Source organism: Mytilus californianus, unplaced genomic scaffold, assembly GCF_021869535.1.
Source record: "Mytilus californianus isolate M0D057914Y unplaced genomic scaffold, xbMytCali1.0.p SCAF_3, whole genome shotgun sequence".
NCBI classification, from domain to species: Eukaryota; Metazoa; Mollusca; class Bivalvia; order Mytilida; family Mytilidae; genus Mytilus; species Mytilus californianus.
The window spans coordinates 80068615-80089762 of record NW_026262679.1 but is presented as its reverse complement, the minus strand read 5'-3'; the positions used below and the strand labels follow the sequence as shown (position 1 = coordinate 80089762).

General features: G+C 31.5%; 1 protein-coding gene across 1 annotated transcript in view; it reads right to left on the bottom strand.

Annotated features, from left to right (window-relative positions):
* Positions 1-11639, bottom strand: part of LOC127735162 (deleted in malignant brain tumors 1 protein-like) — a 43145-nt gene extending 31506 nt beyond the window's left edge. Inside the window, exon 1 of the mRNA XM_052245265.1 lies at positions 11479-11639. The gene's annotated coding sequence lies outside the window, so the exon portion shown is untranslated. The remainder of the gene's footprint in view (positions 1-11478) is intronic.
* Positions 11640-21148: the final 9509 nt, after the last annotated feature.

Genomic DNA, 21148 nt, shown 5'->3' with positions numbered 1-21148 from the left:
CTAAGGTAACTACAGCTGTTGGTTGAATAATGCCACTCAGAAAAAAAACCAATCAGAAACAACACCCATAGATCCCATATGGAATGTTTATATTGGTCACACGAAAAGTTTTTTCTTTGTTGTTCTCCTCTCCCCGATTATCCAACTATAGCAGAACATTCAACTTCGATGGAAGAAAATAATGTACATAATATCAACAACAAGGACAAATATCTGTACCATATGAAAGGCTAAAAAATCGCCTGAATTTAAGTTTGTTGTAAATAAACTAAATAGTCCAAAAAAGATCTGCTGTAATCTTCAATATCTTAATTTTGTACAGAACTAATAATAAATCTTGTGTATAAGATATGAACAAGATATAAGAGAACAGAAATGATGTGCAAGGAATGAAGTTCTTAAACTATTCTTCTTCAAGTTTCCAACTAAAAGGTGAAGACCACTTCTGAATCTATATATATTTTATGTTTATATAGGATACACATTCAAACTCATTGTAACGCACTTAATAACTGAATTCTTATTTCAGAAAACTTTTTACAATCTGTTATATTTGTTTCGTAAATGAATTTAGTAGATTTACCAATTGCATATCCCAATTATTTTAACGAGACAAAAATCTATTCCCACGTTGTAACCACAAGCAAACATCAAGCATGAAAGAACAAAATCTTATTTTTAAACTTTATCTTATTTGTCAGTATTTTATTTATAAATAATAACAATGCCTTCATAAACAAAAGGTAGTGTTGCATCAAGAGATACACATTTGATATGAAATAATGTCAATAGTCATGTCAATAGTTGATTACAAGTATAATGATTTCTTGGTTTTGTTTACTGTTTTAAATTTGCTGTGTTATGTCAGTTTTTGTATTGTCATCATGGCATTATTTGGATTTTGAAATTTAACGCTATCTTCAAAGAATTACTTTTTGAACCTGAATATATGTATATAAACTCATCATAGATACCAGGATTGAAATTTTGTAGGGCAGACGACGCGTTTCGTCTAATAAAGACTCTTCAGTGACGCTCGAATCAAAAAAGTTAAAAATGCCAAGCAAAGTACGAAGTTGAAGAGCACTGAGGACCAAAATTCCTAAAAGTTTTGACAAACATAGCTAAGGTAGTTTATTCTTGGGGTAGAAAATCCTTAGTATTTCGAAACATTCAAAGTTTTGTAAACAGATAATTAATAATTATGACCATATCAGTTATAATTCATGTCAACACAGAAGTGCTGACTACTGGGCTGGTATAAAATTTCAGGCAATCCTAAAATTTAACATAGTGTCTAAAAGCAATTTAAAGAATAATCAGGCATTTTCACGGTTGCTATATGAACTACCTCATAAAACCAATTAGATTCATATCATTGAATACAACAATATCATTTATGTTTATGCTAATTAAAACAGTTTTGTGTGAGAGTATATGAACAACTAATGCAAGTAGTGTTGTATGGCAAGACATGAATTGATACTTACCCTTCTGGAGCACTTGTGATCACCCCCATTTTTTGGTGGGGTTCTTGTTGTTCAGTTTTTAGTTTTCTGTGTTGTGTTTTGTGAACTGTTGTTTGTTTGTCTTTTTCATTTTAAGTCATGGCGTTGTCAGTTTATTTTCGACTTGTGAGTTTGGATATCCCTTTGGTATCGTTCACCTCTTTTTTACGTATGATTTTCAACAAATGAGTAAATACAAAGGGACAATAAAAACCTTGCGTAAAAGAACAGACAATATCAAGGCAAAATGGAAAGACACGTATATCAATAGTCTACAAAACAAAACATATTGACAACTATAGAATAAGCAACAGAATCTCCTTTTGAAATTTTGATTTAAACCTGGAAAATGAAGGTGGTATTGTGACTTCGACAGAGGAATCGTATCTTTTGTCCAATGTGTCACAGATATTCCATATTGGGTCAACAACGTTACGATGCCGTTCTTAAAACTATTGAAAAGATTACTCCAAAATTATAAAGAACCTTACAATTGCTTTGTAATCCATAACCTTTTATCAAGGATTTAGGTGTATAGCACCAATGTAGTGGAATTGGTTTGAATATTTTTTGTGGTAGTTATACTTTAAATAATCAGATTTAGAAAGAAAAGACAGAGCAGAAATCCTTAAAGAAAAAGATATAAGTTTTATATACTTTTACTTAAGATCGTCGTTTTGGTTTTATTTATCAGTTTGTTATCAGATTGTCGAGATTACAAACAGTGATCAGATATCGTTATTGGAGAATGCGAAGATAAATGGGTTTCTGATGCTGGGAATATTTACTATTCAACAAATTGAACTAGTTTTGGTCTTCAATAAGAGTTTTTTTTTAATTAATGTTAATTCGAGAATTATCTGTAAAAAGGAAACTTCCTCAACTTCTGTAAATATATATACGACACGAAAATGTAAATTGAACAAAAACATTTAAAAGTTTTTTTAATCATGTTAATTGACCTCGTGTGATGCATTTATCATAGATAGTATATAATACAACAGAGAGGTGAAAATAAAAAGGTCAACCTAAAGAAGAATAAAAACATTGGAAGCGACCAAACAAATGAAAATGTATACAAGATAAAATTGAGAATGGAAATGGGGAATGTGTCAAAGAGACAACAACCAGACCATAGAACAGACAACAGCAGAAGGTCACCAACAGGTCTTCAATGTAGTGAGAAATTCCCGCACCCGGAGGCGTTCTTCAGCTGGCCCCTAAACAAATATATATACTAGTTCAGTGATAATGAACGGATCCAAAAAAAGTTCAAAGGCCAAATAAAAAACGATGTTGAAGAGCATTGAGAACCCGAAATTCCAAAAGATTTTGTCAAATACCGCTAAGGTTATTTATTCCTGGTGTAGAACATCCTCCGTATTTCTTAAATTTTTTTTAACCATATCAATGATAATTCATGTCAACACAGAAGTGACAACTACTGAACGTGTGATACCTTCGGGGAGGAACCTACACCAGCAGTCGCATCGACCCAGTGATTGTAAATAGATATAGGTTTGAAATTGTGTACTTTTGTTGAATAATTGTCTGTTACGTACTTCCTTAAAAACATAAACGAAACAGAGAGCATACCCATATGCATTTCTCTTTATACATACTTATATTTATATTGGAATCTCAAAATGTACCAAAGTTCATTTATATACCAGGTAACAGGGTCTGCGGTGGCAAAGGTTGGTAGTGATATGATTCAAAATGATATGTTCAAAGAAGCAGTATGTTAAATGAGATTCATTATATTCAGCATGTATATGAATTCTGCTAACCGACTTTACTGAGTGATTATCTAATTACAAATTAATCAGAGCATAAAGGTATTTAATTTCAAAGAGTGATATATGAAACTGCAGATTACAATATATCTCGATATCGAAAAAAATGACCTTCGGATACAGATTGATATTTTTTTTTATTTGATAGAGTTTTTTGAAACTTTACATTAATCTATGTCTCTTGCAGATACAGATAGCTTTATAGAGTAGATAACAAAATGCCAGAATATCCATTGACAAACGTAGACCAGGTGGGTATGTCTTAGGAGTGTCTGTGATAAGCAAAACTATAATGATGGTTATCAATCAAACAGGCATCTCAAAGGAAATTTAATGTGCATGAAACAATAAACTTGATATCATATTTAGAAATTATAAATTGAGGTGGTATGAAATAAATGAAGCGGTTAATTGATTGGTTTACTTGGCAAAAATATGACTATCAAATTGCAATGTCATTAAATAATACAGTTGATAAAGTGTCAAAATATTTAATTGCACATACGGAAACAACTGTGTGCTAAATGTTTACAAATTTGTTTACCATTGGTTGCAGAGGGTCATTAATACAGCGTACTTCATCACTAAATAAAGCAAATGCTGTCCTTGTTATGATAGCAATGAGTATAAACTTGAAATTAGTTGGTACTATGTTAGATCAAGACGTTTTTCTATGAAAAATCCTAAACGACTTTTGCAGGGGAGGTTCGAAGTAGAACACAAACGTTGCTACGTTTGTTATGCATTTTAGATTTAAGTCGAGACAACCATTCCGTTTTGAGAAGAAGATGTTAAAAAGATAACAGACAAGACATTATGTTTGATTATGAATTAAACGAGATATTGGGAAGACGTCAACGAAACCATAACCAAAAACAACACATTGAGACCAAAAAGATATATATCAATGTTTGCACTGACAGAAAAAAGTGTCTATAAGTAAAGGCCTGAGTCCAAAAAAGTGTTTAGATTTAACAGAGACTATCAAAGCTATCCCGTAACGTGTTTGCTATAAGGGAACTTGATGATACTCAAAGATATAACTTAAGACAACCAAAAACAAGGTTCATAAATTGGGACAGAGAAAGAAAAATTTGAAGGTAATATAATAGTTGTTTAAACCTCAACAGTCCATTTTTAATTTTGATCATTTGTATAACATAATGCAAAGGTACGTAAAACTAAGTACAAATAAATCATTTAAAAAACACTCCCTTTATAATACCGGTATGATAACAACAACACATAAATATAAACAAAATATGTATACATAAAACTAAGGTTCAAATTCCCTCGTCGTTCCTGATGAAGGTAAATCCCGAAAAACGCTTCGGACGCACGAAATATATAAGGACTGGTGTTGTTTTCATTTACTAGCATAAGTTCGATAACCCTTCTGGTGGACTGTTAGTCCCAAGTGTATCATCCTCTCAGCAGTCAGTTCTTCGGTACCGACATGATAAATAACATTTTTTCTATAAATTCCACGTTTATAAAATAAGAAATATCTAAGAAATTAAGGTTTCAATTCCATCAGACAAGTTGACATTAGATGAATTTGGATATTCTTTTAGGTCCTTTTTGAGGCTTGTTTAGGGGGGTATCAATATCCCATATCCCATTAAGTTTTTGTCCCAATATCCCATATCCCTATAATGTTTACCCCTAATTTCCCAATAATTTTTTTTTACAAATATCCCGTATCCCTAAAACTATTTTGAAATATCCCAAAAAATCATTAATTCATTCCCAAACCCATTTTTGTATGCAACATTCGTAAATACATGTTGTGCGTTGTAGTATGGATGTCAAGGATGTGGACTTTTTCACAGAGAAAAGTTAATCATTCAGAATTATCCAGAGACCTTTAAATTTTAATCTACATGTCTCTGGAATAACCAATATATAACTAAGCGTTTTAAACAAATAAAAAGTTACTAAGTTACTGTAGAGATAAGCGTAAGCCACCAAATGTGAGCTCATCAAAGGCACGTAGATAAGAGAATCACCCAAAGTGAACTCACAGATGACACGTTGTTTTAATAGAAATGCTAAGAAGCAAAAAATTCAATTCTACAATAAAAAAAAGAACGGAATGAATATAGTATGCAACAAAGAGCTGCACATGCGAAAAAGCATGTAGTTAATCTATTAAAATGCAAATTATCAAATCAGGAATATATCCTGTTGGCGAAAGGCTTGAAATTTATACCAACGCCATCAAGCAAAAATGCAAAAATGTCTATACTAAAAGACTACAGTGAATTTGCTAGACAACTGCGATGTCGATATATGTTCATTCATGAAGAAAAAAAATTGTAAGGGTTCCGCAGAACTCAGTGTCTCGCCTACTTTTGCTGTTAATCGCAGGCTCAACAAAAATGAGGAAAAAAATAATAAAAATATTCCTCTCGATACTATCTTTTGATTGTAAGAAGCTTCTGTCCATGTTTGGTAAAAATCCAGGATAGTTTATGAATCTAATAAATGTTTTAAAACTTTAACTGCAGACTATGTAGTGTTAACTGGAAGAAAAACTAAGTCCATTTATAAGTAAAATACAGAAAAACAGGTACAAAATTTTAACAAAATTTCCTTCTAGATACTAGCTTTTGATCATAAAACACGCTTCTGTCCAAGTTTGGTACAAATCCAGGATAGTTTAAGATAGTTATTAAAATTTTTAAAACTTTATCCACAGAGTGAATGTTATATTTCCTGGCAGAAAAACTAAGTCCATTTATAAGTAAAATACGGAAAAAATTGATTTTTTTTTTACTAAATTAACTTCTGGATACTATCTTATGATCATAAACAAGCTTCTGTCCAAGTTTGGTAGACATCCAGGATAGTTTAAGAAAGTTATTAAAATTTCAAAAACTTTAAACACAGAGTGAATATTTGTGGACGCCGACGCCGACGACGGAATGTAGGATCGCTATGTCTCGCTTTTTCGACAAAAGTCGAAGGCTCGACAAAAATGACCTTCATCCATTTCATAGCAATACAGGATATAAACCTGCTTCTACGTGCCATACGTCGGAAAATTATATCGATTTAACAAAGCTTGAATGATCTTTTCTAATAAATAAAAAAAAAACAATCTTACTAAGGGCGAAAGAATAGCAAGTACGCAATTTGAAAAATGATGAAACAATAGTAATAAAAAAGGCAGATAACAATTCAAATTGTGTTATTTCAGACACACTAGACTACATAACAGAAGTCACAAGACAACTAAATACTCAACATTACTGCCAATTAGATTCATTTAAAGGGGCATTGGTTGTCAAATTCATGTTCATCGATTTGACTCAAATTCTCATATTTGATTTGTAGCATACTAAAACATATATCCAAATTATAAAAAAATATAAAATAAACAATTTACAAGGCATGGGCTCGATAATATGTTTCGTCGTTTCTGGTGTATTTCAGTCTAGACGCCATCTAATTAACTATCGAGTTGACCTCCGAAGACTGCCAACGGTCATATAAGCGATTTATATACATAAATATAGATATAAATAGATAGCAAACTAGTGCAATAGGATTTTTCTAGGTATGTTAAATTTTATATTATAGGTTAAAAATATAGGGACGATGGATTCATAATATATGATGGAACATCAGATGAAATTGCAGATTCTTTTCGTCTAGCAAATAATTATAATCCCTTATTGAAGTTCACCTATGAAATCTTAAACGACAAAATGTCGTTCTTAGATGTTCATGTAATTAAAGGTCAAATATTTACAACACATGGCATTCTTGACCTTGAAATACATTTTAAAAAAACAAATTCTTATCTCTATCTGCATATAAATAGCTGTCACTCACAGCATGTATTCCGATGATTTATTAAAGGTGAAGCAATACGGCAAATTAGAAACACAAATGACCATAACAATTTAATAAACAATCTTACTAATTTCAAAGTGAAATTATTAGATAGGGGTTATGATAACGTCGAAATAGATGACAATATTACTGATGCTTTATCAATTGACCGTACTGAATTATTACAGCAAAATAAATCGAAGGAAAAAGAAAATATTCCGTTAGTTTTGATAACTAAATATAACCCATATATATATATATATATATATACGTAAAATCAAGAAACGGGCATTTATTACAGTTTGACGAAGATTGTGTATAAATATTCAATGATGCACCAATAGTTGCGTATAACAAACATAAAAGTTGAAGACTTTAACATAAAATTGACAGTTAGACCCCTGATGATGGCAGATCTGTCATAATAACTAGACCTATTGATGAAGAATTAAAATATAAATATATCAATATATACATGAATAATTTTCATATTTGATTATATTAAAATAATGCATCTAAAATGACCATCCCAAGCCAGAGCTATAATCCCAAGCTTTAACAGCCGAAATACTAAAATAGTGATCAATAGTACGTGTTGGGTCCTATCATGCAATTTGGGATGCGTGGTTGCATTGGTTGCAAAACTCAATGAAAATCAACAAAGCACTTAAATAACTTTTTCTAGTGAATTTTTATTGGCAATTTTATCAAGTGAGATGTAAATATTTCTGTACTTAACTTTTAATTTTCACATTTTTTTTTCATTTTTCATTTTCAAAATTCAATATCCCTAAAAATGCACCAATATCCCATATCCCATTTATTTTTAGGACAAATATCCCATATCCCTAAAATTAAAATGGCAAATATCCCATATCCCAATATACCCTATACAAGCCTCCTTTTTGATCATAAAGCTCGTAACGTTGCTAGGTTTTCACACAACCTTTGCTTTCAAATGTTTATTTTTGAGAGTTCCTTTTGAAGGTTAATCAAGAAAAACGCTTTGGACTCACGAAATTTATAATGTGTTGTTTTCATTTATTAAATGTACTATTTGGGATAATTTATAGAATTCTTTTTTCTTTTTATTTTCAAAGATGTGAAAAAAACTTAAGTTACCCACCTAAAGTTTGGATATCAGTTCTGATTTGATGCATTATTCGAATGTATATCTTAAACAGTAAATCATCACATTTCAACACATGTTTTTTTTATTGTGGATAACAATAGGTTCTGTCGACATTAGATTGTTGACAGATCCTGATAAGAAGACAATGTTTAGTTAAGATCATAAATTACCCACACTGGTACATTGTTACTTAACAATTAATAGTTTATAAGTCAAATCAAGACTTTAAACATGAAATCTTTTGTTTTAGGTAGAAGCGAAAGAGCTATTGTCAGGGGAGACAATATCCCTAGCTTTATGATATAGGATGATTACGGAGGTATTTGTGCTATTGTTGTGGTATATCAGGTGTTACTCTATCGAATAAATGGTGTTGCTTCATTTAACAATTACATATGCTTCAGAAAGAAGTGATTAATTTATGTATTGGCAAGCAATTTGTAATGATATATAAAGTTGGCATTTCATCAAATTGAGTTTTGTATACCTAATTATCACGTTTAAACAATATTTGAATGAATATACAAGTCTGTGATGCAAATTCATGGCGAGAATATTATGAGAACACTTAATTATTTTAAATCTTTAAAAAGAATATTGCGCAACAGTAAATAATGACCGATTTTTTACCGAAAATTTTTACACAGCATTGCATACGTAGAGTACACTTTTTTAACGCTTTGTATACTATCTGCAGAAGTAAATTGAACAACTTGCATAAATGTTAATTTGAATCATTACTAGATTGTTATCTTGAATGCAAGTATGAACTTAAATCAAGATAATCGACTGCTTATATAAAATTTAAGGTGTGATGTATGATTGTCAATGAGACAACTGTCTGTCAGTGGCTTTTTTGCTTGCTAGTAAAGAGGTAGGGCCAATTTCCCCTGTAACTATGTCACTCACATGGCCAAAATCTGAAAGTTGTTAAAACGTACTATATTCTAGTGTTTAACAGTCTATTTTAAATATTTAAATGAAATTAAAAAGTTTTTCAACATTGGATATTGCCTTTAAAGACAATATTGCAAATTTCATATGTTGAGTGAAATTTTGCATCGAAGGACGACTCTCACCCAAATAAATCAATTTGAATTCGAATGACAATATACAGCCTGTACTAATTGCAGAAATTGCGTTTTGGATAAGGATGTCCTTCGTATACCATTGACAAAAAAATACTCAAATTTCTTAAAACCTGTAAAAATTTCAGTTTTCAACCAACTTTATGCATTTATGAATTGGTTACTTGTTAGAACACACCGATATGTTATTAGAACCTAAAAGTACACATTTGTACAGTTTTTGGTGGGGTTCGTGTTGCTTAGTCTTTAGTTTTCTATGTTGTGTCATCTGTACTATTATTTGTCTGTTTTTTAGACATGGCGTTGTCAGTTTGTTTTCGATCTATGAGTTTGACTGTCCCTCTGGTTTCTTTCGTCCCTCTTTTTGAAGCTATAATACTGCAAAATTTCGCAAAAAAAAGAATGACTTTTAGAAAAAGGCTCTGTTGTGAAATAAATTTATCAGAAATTATTCCTACATCTTTATTCATGTTCTTATATTTCAGATGAATATTTTATGGTCGGCTGGACTTTTTCTGTCCAGCATTTTAGTTCATACGTACGTTTGAGAGCACGATATTTATGAATAAGCAGCCACGACAGTTCGGAATGAGGAAGTTAAATCCAAAGTCTCTTGAAGATAGGATTTACCACTCTTTGCATCGTTAAGTACCCTCCAATAACTCTCTAATGAACCTGAAGTTTACCCTTTATGAGGGAAAATTTCTGCTAATATAAAAAAAAACCCTTTATTATCACTGGCAGTTCAATTTTCCGATTTTCATCTCTGTCGACCTACTGAGCAAAGCCTACCTATTATATTGATAATAATAATTTGTTCTCGGTCGGATTAAGCATGAACTATTTGACACTTAACGGGAGTTATAAAGGGCGAATTTTATTCCGTATAATGATGAAAGTAGCATAGAATCAAAAACATATCGACGTAATAATTTAGGTGTTTATTTTAGTGTTTCTCTATTCTGTTACTAGCCATAATAACTATAATGCAAATGCAAACTCAAAATTGATGAAATTATGAAGTGATTTTATCCTCAAATTTTCATTGGAATATTTTTAAATCCCTCTCACTTGACTAGATTTGGAGCGATTACTGTACTAAATATTCATGAAAGACCATCAATTATGATTTCAAAAATATGAATACAATGTAACATGGTCTTTCAAAAATAGAAGTTTATCGGACAATCAAAATGTTTGTTACATTGGTTTTGTAAACTTATTACACAATGTAACATAACAGGGAAAACACATTTAATACATTTAAGATTATGGCTGTCCATTATTTTTGTTATTATTCTTGTTATCCTCCTCATATTACATTATGTGTTGGGGACTAAAATAAAAGTTATTTTAAATATTTGTATCTGTTTCTCTAAGCATCAAATATACTAAATTTCAGTGAAACAAAAGAATCTAGTGAGTAAAAAGTTAGTTTATATTCGCGCATGTAAGGAAGGCTATATTGATTAACCTTTCTCCGCCGTACGTCCGTTTGTCTGTAACACTTTTCTGTCACTTTTTTTCTAAACAACGTCATATCAAGTTGATATATGGCATCAATTTCATTTGGTTATGTTGCACCATATAATACTTTTCCAGTCCCTTCAATGTTCTACCTTTTATTGCCAAAATTTTATATCATGCATACATATGATATGAAATTCTTGTCACATTTAGACAAGCGACTTCAATTCATACGTTCTTGCTATTTACGGAGTTTAATAAGTTAACTTGTTATAATAAGCAGTAACTCACAGTAAATCTTTTTCTTCTCCGGTTTTTGTACCAGAAAAGGCTAAACAATAACAGAAGGAATAATATATTTAGAATAGAGGGAAAAGGAGACACAACAAACAACAGATAATAAAAATTAATGGAGGATTTACAAACTCAAAAACCTGGAATGGGTATGATAACTTAAAAATCATTGACTGTGAAATAGAAATTTGACAGTCTTTTATCTACCGGAAGTGGTTGGTTTATTAGTAAATAGAAGACATGGCGGTAGAATTTCAAAGTATTACAATATACATTAAAATTAATATCAAACAAAACATTAAAATAAAGCAATACTTTACAGTTATTTGGCAAAACTTCACACTTTTACTTGCCTTAAAAAGAAAGAATTGAAATGTCTGAAAAATATACGAGTAAATAAATACTCCTTCTTCCAACTTCACACATGACAATCATTAATGCATGTAGTAATCTACAGCGCTTTTTTTAAATGTGTTTCGTCAATATAAACAAATGTATCTCTTCAAAGACAATCAACTATTAAATGCTCAGTCAAAAACGGATTTTATCTTTCAACATAGCCTTTAAATATGATTTAACAGGAATGTAAATTTTAACACATGGACAGTCATATGGAGGTCGTTTTAAGAAGAATTGAAATAATGATATAGCATTTTAAATAGTTCAATAATTTGTTGATCTTGAAGATGTCACATATACAACACCTTTAACCAGGTGTAAACTGTAAAAAGACCTTACTCTGCTGACTCAAAGAAAACAAATATATTCAAATGGATACAATTTATACCTGATTTACTTGGTAATTAATTATTTGAAAAATTGTATGAATAAAACTAGTTTTGGTCTAATTGCTGATGACAGTATTTTGATTGGTAATCGGTCAAATATTTTACACTGTATTAACTAAGGTGACCGACATCTGTATAAAAGATAATATAAAGAAAGCTTTTCAAAATTTTTTTACAATTTTGCAATATCAAAACTTTTGATTTCTCTACGCTTTACACTACTATCCTTCAAGTTCAATTGAAATATCTACTTCAGTGTCTATTAAACATAGCCTTTCCTTCAAGAATTGAAATCAAAAATTCAAAATCATGAAATATTTTACTTTGTTAAGAACCATTCTGATTCCATTAACAAAGACACCAAAGATGTTAGAAATGTATCATCAAAATGCTAGATTTTTTTATCTTCATCATATTTGTTGCATTTGGTAGGTACAAATTGTGCACCCCTACTGACCGACTTGTTTTTATATTGATATGAAGCATAATTCATACAGAACATTCTTTTACCAAAAGAAAAAGAAAAAGAAAAAGCATCTTGCAGAGTTTTTTTTTAATTTCACTATCAGATTAATTGATGATGTCCTGTTACTCAAAAGTCTATATTCCAGTGAGTGTTTGCGTCGCATATATCATAGTGAATCAATTCAATCCTATCTTATTTTTGGGAAATATTTTTACAAATTCAAATGTGACGTCACTTTGTGTGTCTTTTTAGAATTTCAAATGTGACGTCACTTTGTGCGTTGAGGCTTTGGCTAACTCGGCTGTGTATTTTTAAGTGTTGGATTAAGTTGTTTTATGTAATGTATCCGTTTTTATTCTGTAGTAAGTCCCCACTTCGGTTTTATCATGTATATCTATTATATAGTCATTTTATAAAGTTTAAATAATAAAGATGTTCTTGTCCAAGGCAGAAAATCCTGGCCGTGTTAGGCGCAACTTTTTGGAAGTTTTGGTCCTCTGTGCTCTTCAGCTTTGTACTTGTTTTGGCTTTCAAACTTTTTTCATCTGAGCGTCACTGGTTGGTCTTGTGTGGACGAGACGCACGTCTGACGTATTGAATTTTAAGCCTAGTACCTTTTGTTAGCTATTATTCGTGTGTTTCTTTGTCCTATATGTTCTCCCATTTATTTGTATTGTGGTCCTGTCATGTGATGTTGTCGTTTTGGTGTTGTGTTTGACGTTGCCATAAAAGCGGGAGGTTTGGCATGCCACAAAACCAGGTTCAACCCACCATTGTTTTCTTAAAATGTCCTGTATTAAGTCAGGAAAATGGCCATGTTATATTATAGATCGTTTCTGTGTGTATTACATTTTAATGTTGTGTTTTTGTTGAGTCGTTGTTCTCCTCTTATATTTGATGCGTTTCCCTCAGTTTTAGTTTGTAACCCGGATTTGTTTTTATCTCTATCGATTTATGAGTTTCGAACAGCGGTATACTACTGTTGCCTTTATTTATAGTGAACGGGAAATTCAGCGTACTACCAAAATTAGAGGGCCTGCTTAGAATTTTAATTGTGTCCTCGATATTGACAAGTATAGAAGACGACAAACTAGAATATATGACAAACGTGATGATTGCAACTTTCCAATAGTCAGCTTACCATTTCTTAGAAAAAACATTACCTCTGCATAATCGTGTGGCGTTATTAATACGTTACGCTTGTGCATGTTTACACTACACGGTATTCCTCAACAGGGGTGTGCTCCTTACACAAAAACTGCTTCAACACAGTTATGGTGAAGATCGACTGAAATAAGATTTAAGATTTACAGTTACCAACACAAATTGGTTAACCGATACAATGTGTCTGTGCCTCAACTCGCTAGTGACACATTTTCGCGGTCTTATATCTTAAGATACCAAGATAGACGTCTGATCTGTATTCTTACCGATGGTATCCTATTTCTGATTGTGACATTTTGACTAAGTGAAGATTCATAGCGGGTGATGCTTGCTTAGAAGGAAATGCTTACTCGGTCGATACACCAGGTCTATCCCCTTTTGGAGTTTATGCGATTCCCTCAGGTTTTACTTGTTACCTTTATATATATCTGCTTCATCGATTTATGAGAAGTGAACATAGCTAAACTACTGTAAACTAGATTTGATGTGTAAAATATGGCTTCTTTGACGTGTTCGAGGAAATTTACTCGAAGCTACACAATAAATTTGCCTTTGCAGAGTCTATAAGACTATGGCTTTGTAAATAGGTCGTACCTCAAAAACGAAAAAATTACGTCATTTTATTGGTTGAATTGCCATTGGTGTATGTATTTGAAAATATTACAGAGAATACATTAGATTCTGAAAAGGCGAAGAAGAACCAACATTATTGTCTTACCAGCTGGTGGTTGTGTCCTGACACGCGTTTATGGAATAATCGTCATTAAAGTGCGTCCGAGAACAACGTTAGAGAGGTCAAATACATTAACATTAAATAAACAAAATGAAAAAGGGCATAGAACCTGATGTTCAGTGGTTCATAAGTGTTTCTCGTTTCTCGTTTTTTTTTACATAGATTAGACCGTTGGTTTTCCTATTAGAATGGTTTTACGCCAGTCATTTTTTGGGCCCTTCATAGCTTGCTGTTCGGTGTGAGCCAAGGTTCCGTGTTGAAGGCCGTACTTTGACCTATAATAGTTTACTTTTCCAAATTGTGACTTGGATGGAGAGTTGTCTCATCGGCACTCATATCACATCTTCTTATATCTATATAAGCACAATGCTGCAGACATTATTGTTATAAAAAGTTGCAACATTAGTGTTACTACACTTACTTATCTTATAGCTTGAAAATTAAAATAAAACAATTATTTCACTTCGAATTGTCAAATGTTATACAATAGTTTTATACTGGTTTCAAGACAGGACAGGTGGTTCAAGTCACACGGAAAGGGTGAGACGTCAGCAAAGCACCGACAATCAAGTACAATCACTTGCATTCTTAAATGGAATAGTGTTTTAGAATTAAAAGAGTTACACTTAAGAGTGGAACACTAATCTTTCAAAAAATAAGAACATCTCATAATCTTATTCATAGGCACATACATTAACTGTCAAATAAGGTATGATATATGTCTTGTAGTGGTTAAATCACAAACATTAAAGACAATAAATTAAATTTCAAGTCGTTTAAATTAATGGATAAATTATCCATTCAGGGAGAGCTGTAAACTATGTGGACCAATGTACATAAGGGTCAAATAGCTTGACTTCAACACCTGTAATTATGAGGAACATGGAAACCAACAGCATGAAATATTATATTCAATAGACAGATAGCTCGTGAACAAAGTTTCAAATAACCTCCCGTACAATCTATTATCGTATATCTTAGTCTATTGTGAAACTGGATAGAGGTGATATAGTGTGTGGTGATCTTCTACCATCATCAGGAGATAAATACATGTTCATTTGATAACGTAGCATTAATTCAATCTGCCTTTATTCCAGATCTGATAGACATTGACATATTAAATTACATTATACATATCAATATTTGGCCTACAAAGATAAATATGAACGACATCAACCTTATTTGAAACATTGTTTTATATAATTTTGTATTTTCTATTTCATTGGTCAACTTATACCAGCAGCATTGATGATTTACTTGTTTATAATTAGCCGAAGTTTAATTTGATTATATGTTTCTAGATACGAAATAACAATCATAGAAGAACCGAAAGTTAGCCCATTGCTTTTGTTACAGTCTCACCTATACAGCCAGTTCGTTTATTTGATAAATAATGTATGTAAGATCGATTCCTCAACGGTATTTTGTTGTGTCTGAGTAGTGTTCAACAAATCGTCTTTAATTTTTGTTACGTCAGACGTGGTTAAAGTGCAACTCTACAGCAGTACAAAAAGTTCAAACTGCATTAGTATTAGATATGAAAAAATTATTCCTTTATCGGAACAATACAAAAATGCGATGACTTTGATTTGCGGATTTTTTTCTTTTTCTGGGAAGTAATGTGCCTGTATTTATGTTTTACAACGTATTCACCATTAAACAGCCTCGGACTCCAATGTGTCTGTTTTATCGCCAATATGGATTCCTAAAAGATAAGCAAGAAGAGCACGTCGATCGAAATGAATGAGATATGACTCGATTATATTGATTTGCATCCGCTAAGCTTTTGGGCTGTTTGTTCACGAAGGTTTCCTCAGCCTCGTTATTGTTGTTAAACCATTGTCAAATATTTTGAAAATGTTTACAGAATTTTAAGTTGTAGATACACTTTCCATGATTTTCTTCCCATGTATTTGTACATCCTCGGCTTTTCCAACATTATACCTTGAACGTGAAAAGGACCAAACTATAGAGATTACGAGATTATATTATTTTTAACAAAAAAGAAGCTTCATGATTGTCAAGTGAAAGTGTCTGAAATATTTTTCCTAATATGCTTCATTATCTTACCTCCTATACATGTCTAGGAATATGATTGGTTTAAGGCAACCGCGCGGAGACCGTGTATATTTTATATGGGGTTAGTAGGCGTGTTTATTTCAATACACAGCTAGTAGTGGTGTTACGTCCGTTTGTAAAAACAACACGGTATTGAGGAAAAATCTGAAAAGTTTCAACAGACGAAGAAATTGAAGATGCATGATTGAAACAAATTCATAAAACACATTTAAAGCTAACAAGTTGTTATTGTTGGCATGTGTTTTTGTATAGACCAATGGGAGTATTTTCATAATACTAAGTATTGAAGACTTGATCACGTTGATAGGCCACCAGTCTAAATACCTCATGTTAAGATAGTCTGCAAGATAAATTCGTTACACAGTGTACTAGTGACCAAATACGATATATAGATAGGGTCAGTAAATTCCATATAGGGTGAAAGCTTATGGAATTTACTGACCCCATATATATCGTATAAGGTCACTAGCAAACTATGTAACTAATAGTATCATACAAACCAACCATTATTTCATAAAAATATCATCTAGTAATGCGACGCTAAATTTATCAAACAGTCTGGTTTCTACATACTAATTTAGTTGCGTTTATAGTCTTCAGTAATTTGCTGTCAACTCCATGTCCGTATGTTATATTATTAATATTGTGTTAGTCTAACTTTTTTTGGTGATTATCTCAGCCTTCTGGTGTCCTATGGGAGTTTTAAATTATATGTTTTCTTACAAACGTGTCTGATGTATATAATACCTACCATAACTGTCAGAAACTTAAAATACTGTATCTGATGAAATATAAATGATACAGCCAAATATACAACAAATTCGTATATAAATAAATATATTCAATAAAAACGTAAAGTTTAAATATTGGAAAGAAATGTAAAAAGTTTGTTTCGTTCTAATTTTTCAACTTAGGTAAATCGATAAATATTCTTAATTTACAAACCCTACATAAAAAACAAAAACTGAGAAAAACAACCTCCACAACTCCCCGAACACCAAAAAAAAATACACGGATGGAAATATCAAGGGCTCTGATTTGGTAAGCAGATCATGAGTTACATGTGAAACCCATGGTTTTGCTTATAGTAAATACATATTTGGTGATAATTCTCATTCGGTGATGCCAAATTCAAGGATAAGACAACGGGATTGCGTTTACGACCATTTAAACACGTGGTCATCTGTGAAAGGCAACATGTTTTAGGACACAATTGAAATAAAATAACTATAAATTGTCTCTGTTCGTTTATTATGTTAAACAAAAAGAGCCAAGGACACATTTTTTTTATCTTATTTTGTTTTGTTCTCTCTCTCTCGTGATGTTGGTGGTAGGAGTACATTCGATATTTCGGTATTCCAACGATTTATCTGATGCTTTTGTTACACGCTAATAGTTCTTAAAATAACAAAATTTTCTAACAAAACTAGATATAAATTTTAAACTGTTTTCAGAATAGATATGGTTTGTGTTCATTTTGCTTCACACGATTAGGGTTCATTTGATCTTCAAAATTGTTTGAATTGATAGTGCTGAATAATAACTATGCAGTTGACACGTGTATATAAAGTTAAACATAATAGACTAATTAAGCGATATGTGTTTGTTCATAAAGGTAAAATTTAGCCAAGTCATGATATAAAAATAATTGAATAAAAAGGTTTGAGTTATGAAAATATTAAAGTCATTACAATCTATAGCGAGATTAGCATATTAACAGTATTAAAAAAATAAAAACTATTGGAATGTCATACTGACGAAAATGGAAATTGCAATTGAAAAAAAGATATAGTTTTTTTTAACTTGGAGTTTGATATTCTTCGCTTCTCGTGAGCTAGTGTTCACTATGTGGCCTCCTGTGAGAGAGGACAAGCATTGTAACATAAACTATTTTGCCATGTTTTTATATAATCTGTACACCTGTCAAGTTGGTTTTGATTGGTTTCGTCCGTATTAAATCTTCTAGATTTAGGATTTTGAATCTTTTTTCTTCATCTTGGTTTTAATTTGTGTCATTCAAATAATGTCTTCTTCATTTCGGTTTTTCTATCCCTATTTTGTTATGTTCTATCAATTTTCATAGTGCGAGAACAATTAGTAAATGAACAGGTCTCTGACTATGAGAAAAATATATATCTTTTAACGATCAATTATCATGTGATGATAGCTATCAATCATTTGTACTAATGACATCATTCTATTTCGAATAAATATGTAGATTATGGCAACAGTAGTTTACCGATGTTCAATTCTCGTAAATTGATTAAAAAATGGATATTACCAAGGTAAAACTAACGTATTCATGCATATAGAACACGTAAATAAGAAAAGAGAAAAATGTTGGGAATTATAAAATTATAACATTTTCATATGTCTGAACTGTTTTCTTCAAACTAGATTTTAAGCAAGAAGCAGAATATTCATTGTAAATAAATTATCAAACTTATTTCGATTGAAAAGATAGGGTGCTGATTCCGAAATCAAAGTCATCGCATTCTTTGTATTGTTCCGATAAAGGAATCATTTTTTCACATCTATTACTAATGCAGTTTGGACTTATTGTACTGCTGTTGCGTTGCATTTAAACCACGACTGACGTAAAACAAAAATGTATAGACGATTTGTGGAACACTACTCAGACCCCAGAATATATCGTTGGCTATTTGGGACTCGATCTTACACAAATTATGTATCAAATAAACGAAAGGTTATCCATAACTATCGAAAAAGTATATAGAGCATTTGAAATATGAGTTAAACCTCTTATATTGCACACATTGAAGGGCTTATCACATAAAGGTCTGTTGCTAGACAAAATTTGGCAAGATGTATGAGAAAATGAACTATAGCCAGAAGCAAACGAACAGATGTAAACATATGTTTTGGTCTTTGATGTTACCGATTTTAATTACTCTGGTTTTAAATAAAGTTTTTTCACTGGTGTTTTTAAGTGATCTTAATCTGCACTATAATCCAATTACAGATATGCATGCATTAAAACTATAAGTTCTGAAATGTATATCGCATGTGCTCGGTTGTAAAGGACGAATGATTTAAGAATTATAATAATAATGTAACCAAATATGACATTTGATAAAGTTCCATATGACACTAAGACAAGGTGTATGCATACATTTATCTAACAATACCACTTTTTATCAAAAGTGTTTAAGCGTGTAACTTAAAACCTAATGAGCCTTTTGATTAATAAGCAATATATCTGGACTGAAACTGTTCATACGTCAGTTATATATAATTCTAAACAATTACATAATACGTGGAACAAATAATATAAAAAATCTTGAACAAAAGAAGTTAGTAACAATTTGTTGATACAATTTTTCGATTATATGATATTTTCACAAATCCTGTAATTACTAGTAAGTAAAAAGTATAATGGAAAAGTAAAAAAAATCACAAAAGCTCTATGTTCAAAATAATGAATAATTACAGATATCACAAATCATAACAAAGAAATCCCTAAACCATTCTAATGAAAAGCAATACGAAAGAAAAAAACAAAAACAAAAATATTAAAAAACAAACAAAACAAAATCAAAGCAGTGACACAAAAAACGTATGTCGGAAATTATTATCACCAAATATTTTTCTTACTTTTAAAATCCGGGATATTTTACCCTCCACAAAATAACAAGGACTCTTACTATAGTAAAAGACCAAAATATTTGCATTACTCCTTGCATTATATATGTAGTAGATAACTTATAAGAGAAGTAGTGCATTCGTAAACGATTATCAATGAGCGACTTTGGTTGCAAGTTGCTTATAATTTCCGAATCCACTACTTTTACTAAATTCTCTAACTTAACACATTTTGTGTAAAACGATCGTTTGAACATTAACCAAGGGAAGTACCTTAAGATAATTTCATTGTTTTTCTATTTATTCATTTATGCTCAGAAATGATTGTATCCATAAACTCATAATAGATACCAGGATTAAAATTTTGTACGCTAGACGCGAGTTTCATCTACAAAAGACTCATCAGTGACGCTCAAATAAAAAAAAACCGTTAAATTCGAAGTTGAAGAGTATTGAGGATCCAAAATTCCGAAAGGTTTTGCCAAATACAGCTAAGTTAATCTATTCCTGGGTCTGAAAATCCTTAGTATTTCGAAAGTTTTGTAAACAGGTAATTTATAATTATGACCATATCAATTATAATTCATGTTAACAGAAAAGTCCTGACTTCGGTTCATATATTTAGGTATCGATAGAACTATCAATGTTTAAAGTACACGGATGACCCTATACCTGAAATTTAAAAAAAAATTGTTCAACACAAACCAAAACAAAAACTGGGAGTGAACCATGATGCTTCGGAAGGGTAAACAGTTTCTACTCCACTAGTGGCATCCATCATGTGGTTCATAGCTCATAGCATGTAAGTCCGACTTGCTGCTGTCACAATCAAGATTAATAGGACGGGATTGTGGCTTCGACAAAAAATGGTGGAACACATAACGTGTTCATCTGTGCCACCGACATTCCATACTGGTCATTTTAATCACGAGGGTATCCGTCATACGCTTGAAGGAACGACTTTGACTATTATTATAAGGTTCATCATTTTACACGTGATCAGAAACCCTCTACCAAGGAAATCATGATAGAAATCATGATAGGAACACAAACCCTTAAATACCGGGTGGAAAAATACCCATATGCAGGCCTTGATACAAATTTGTTAAGGTTCCGTAATTTGTAGTTCATGCTGAGTGACAGGACTTTCAATCTAGATAATTCAGTTTTTTTGGCTATTAGGTGTTTTT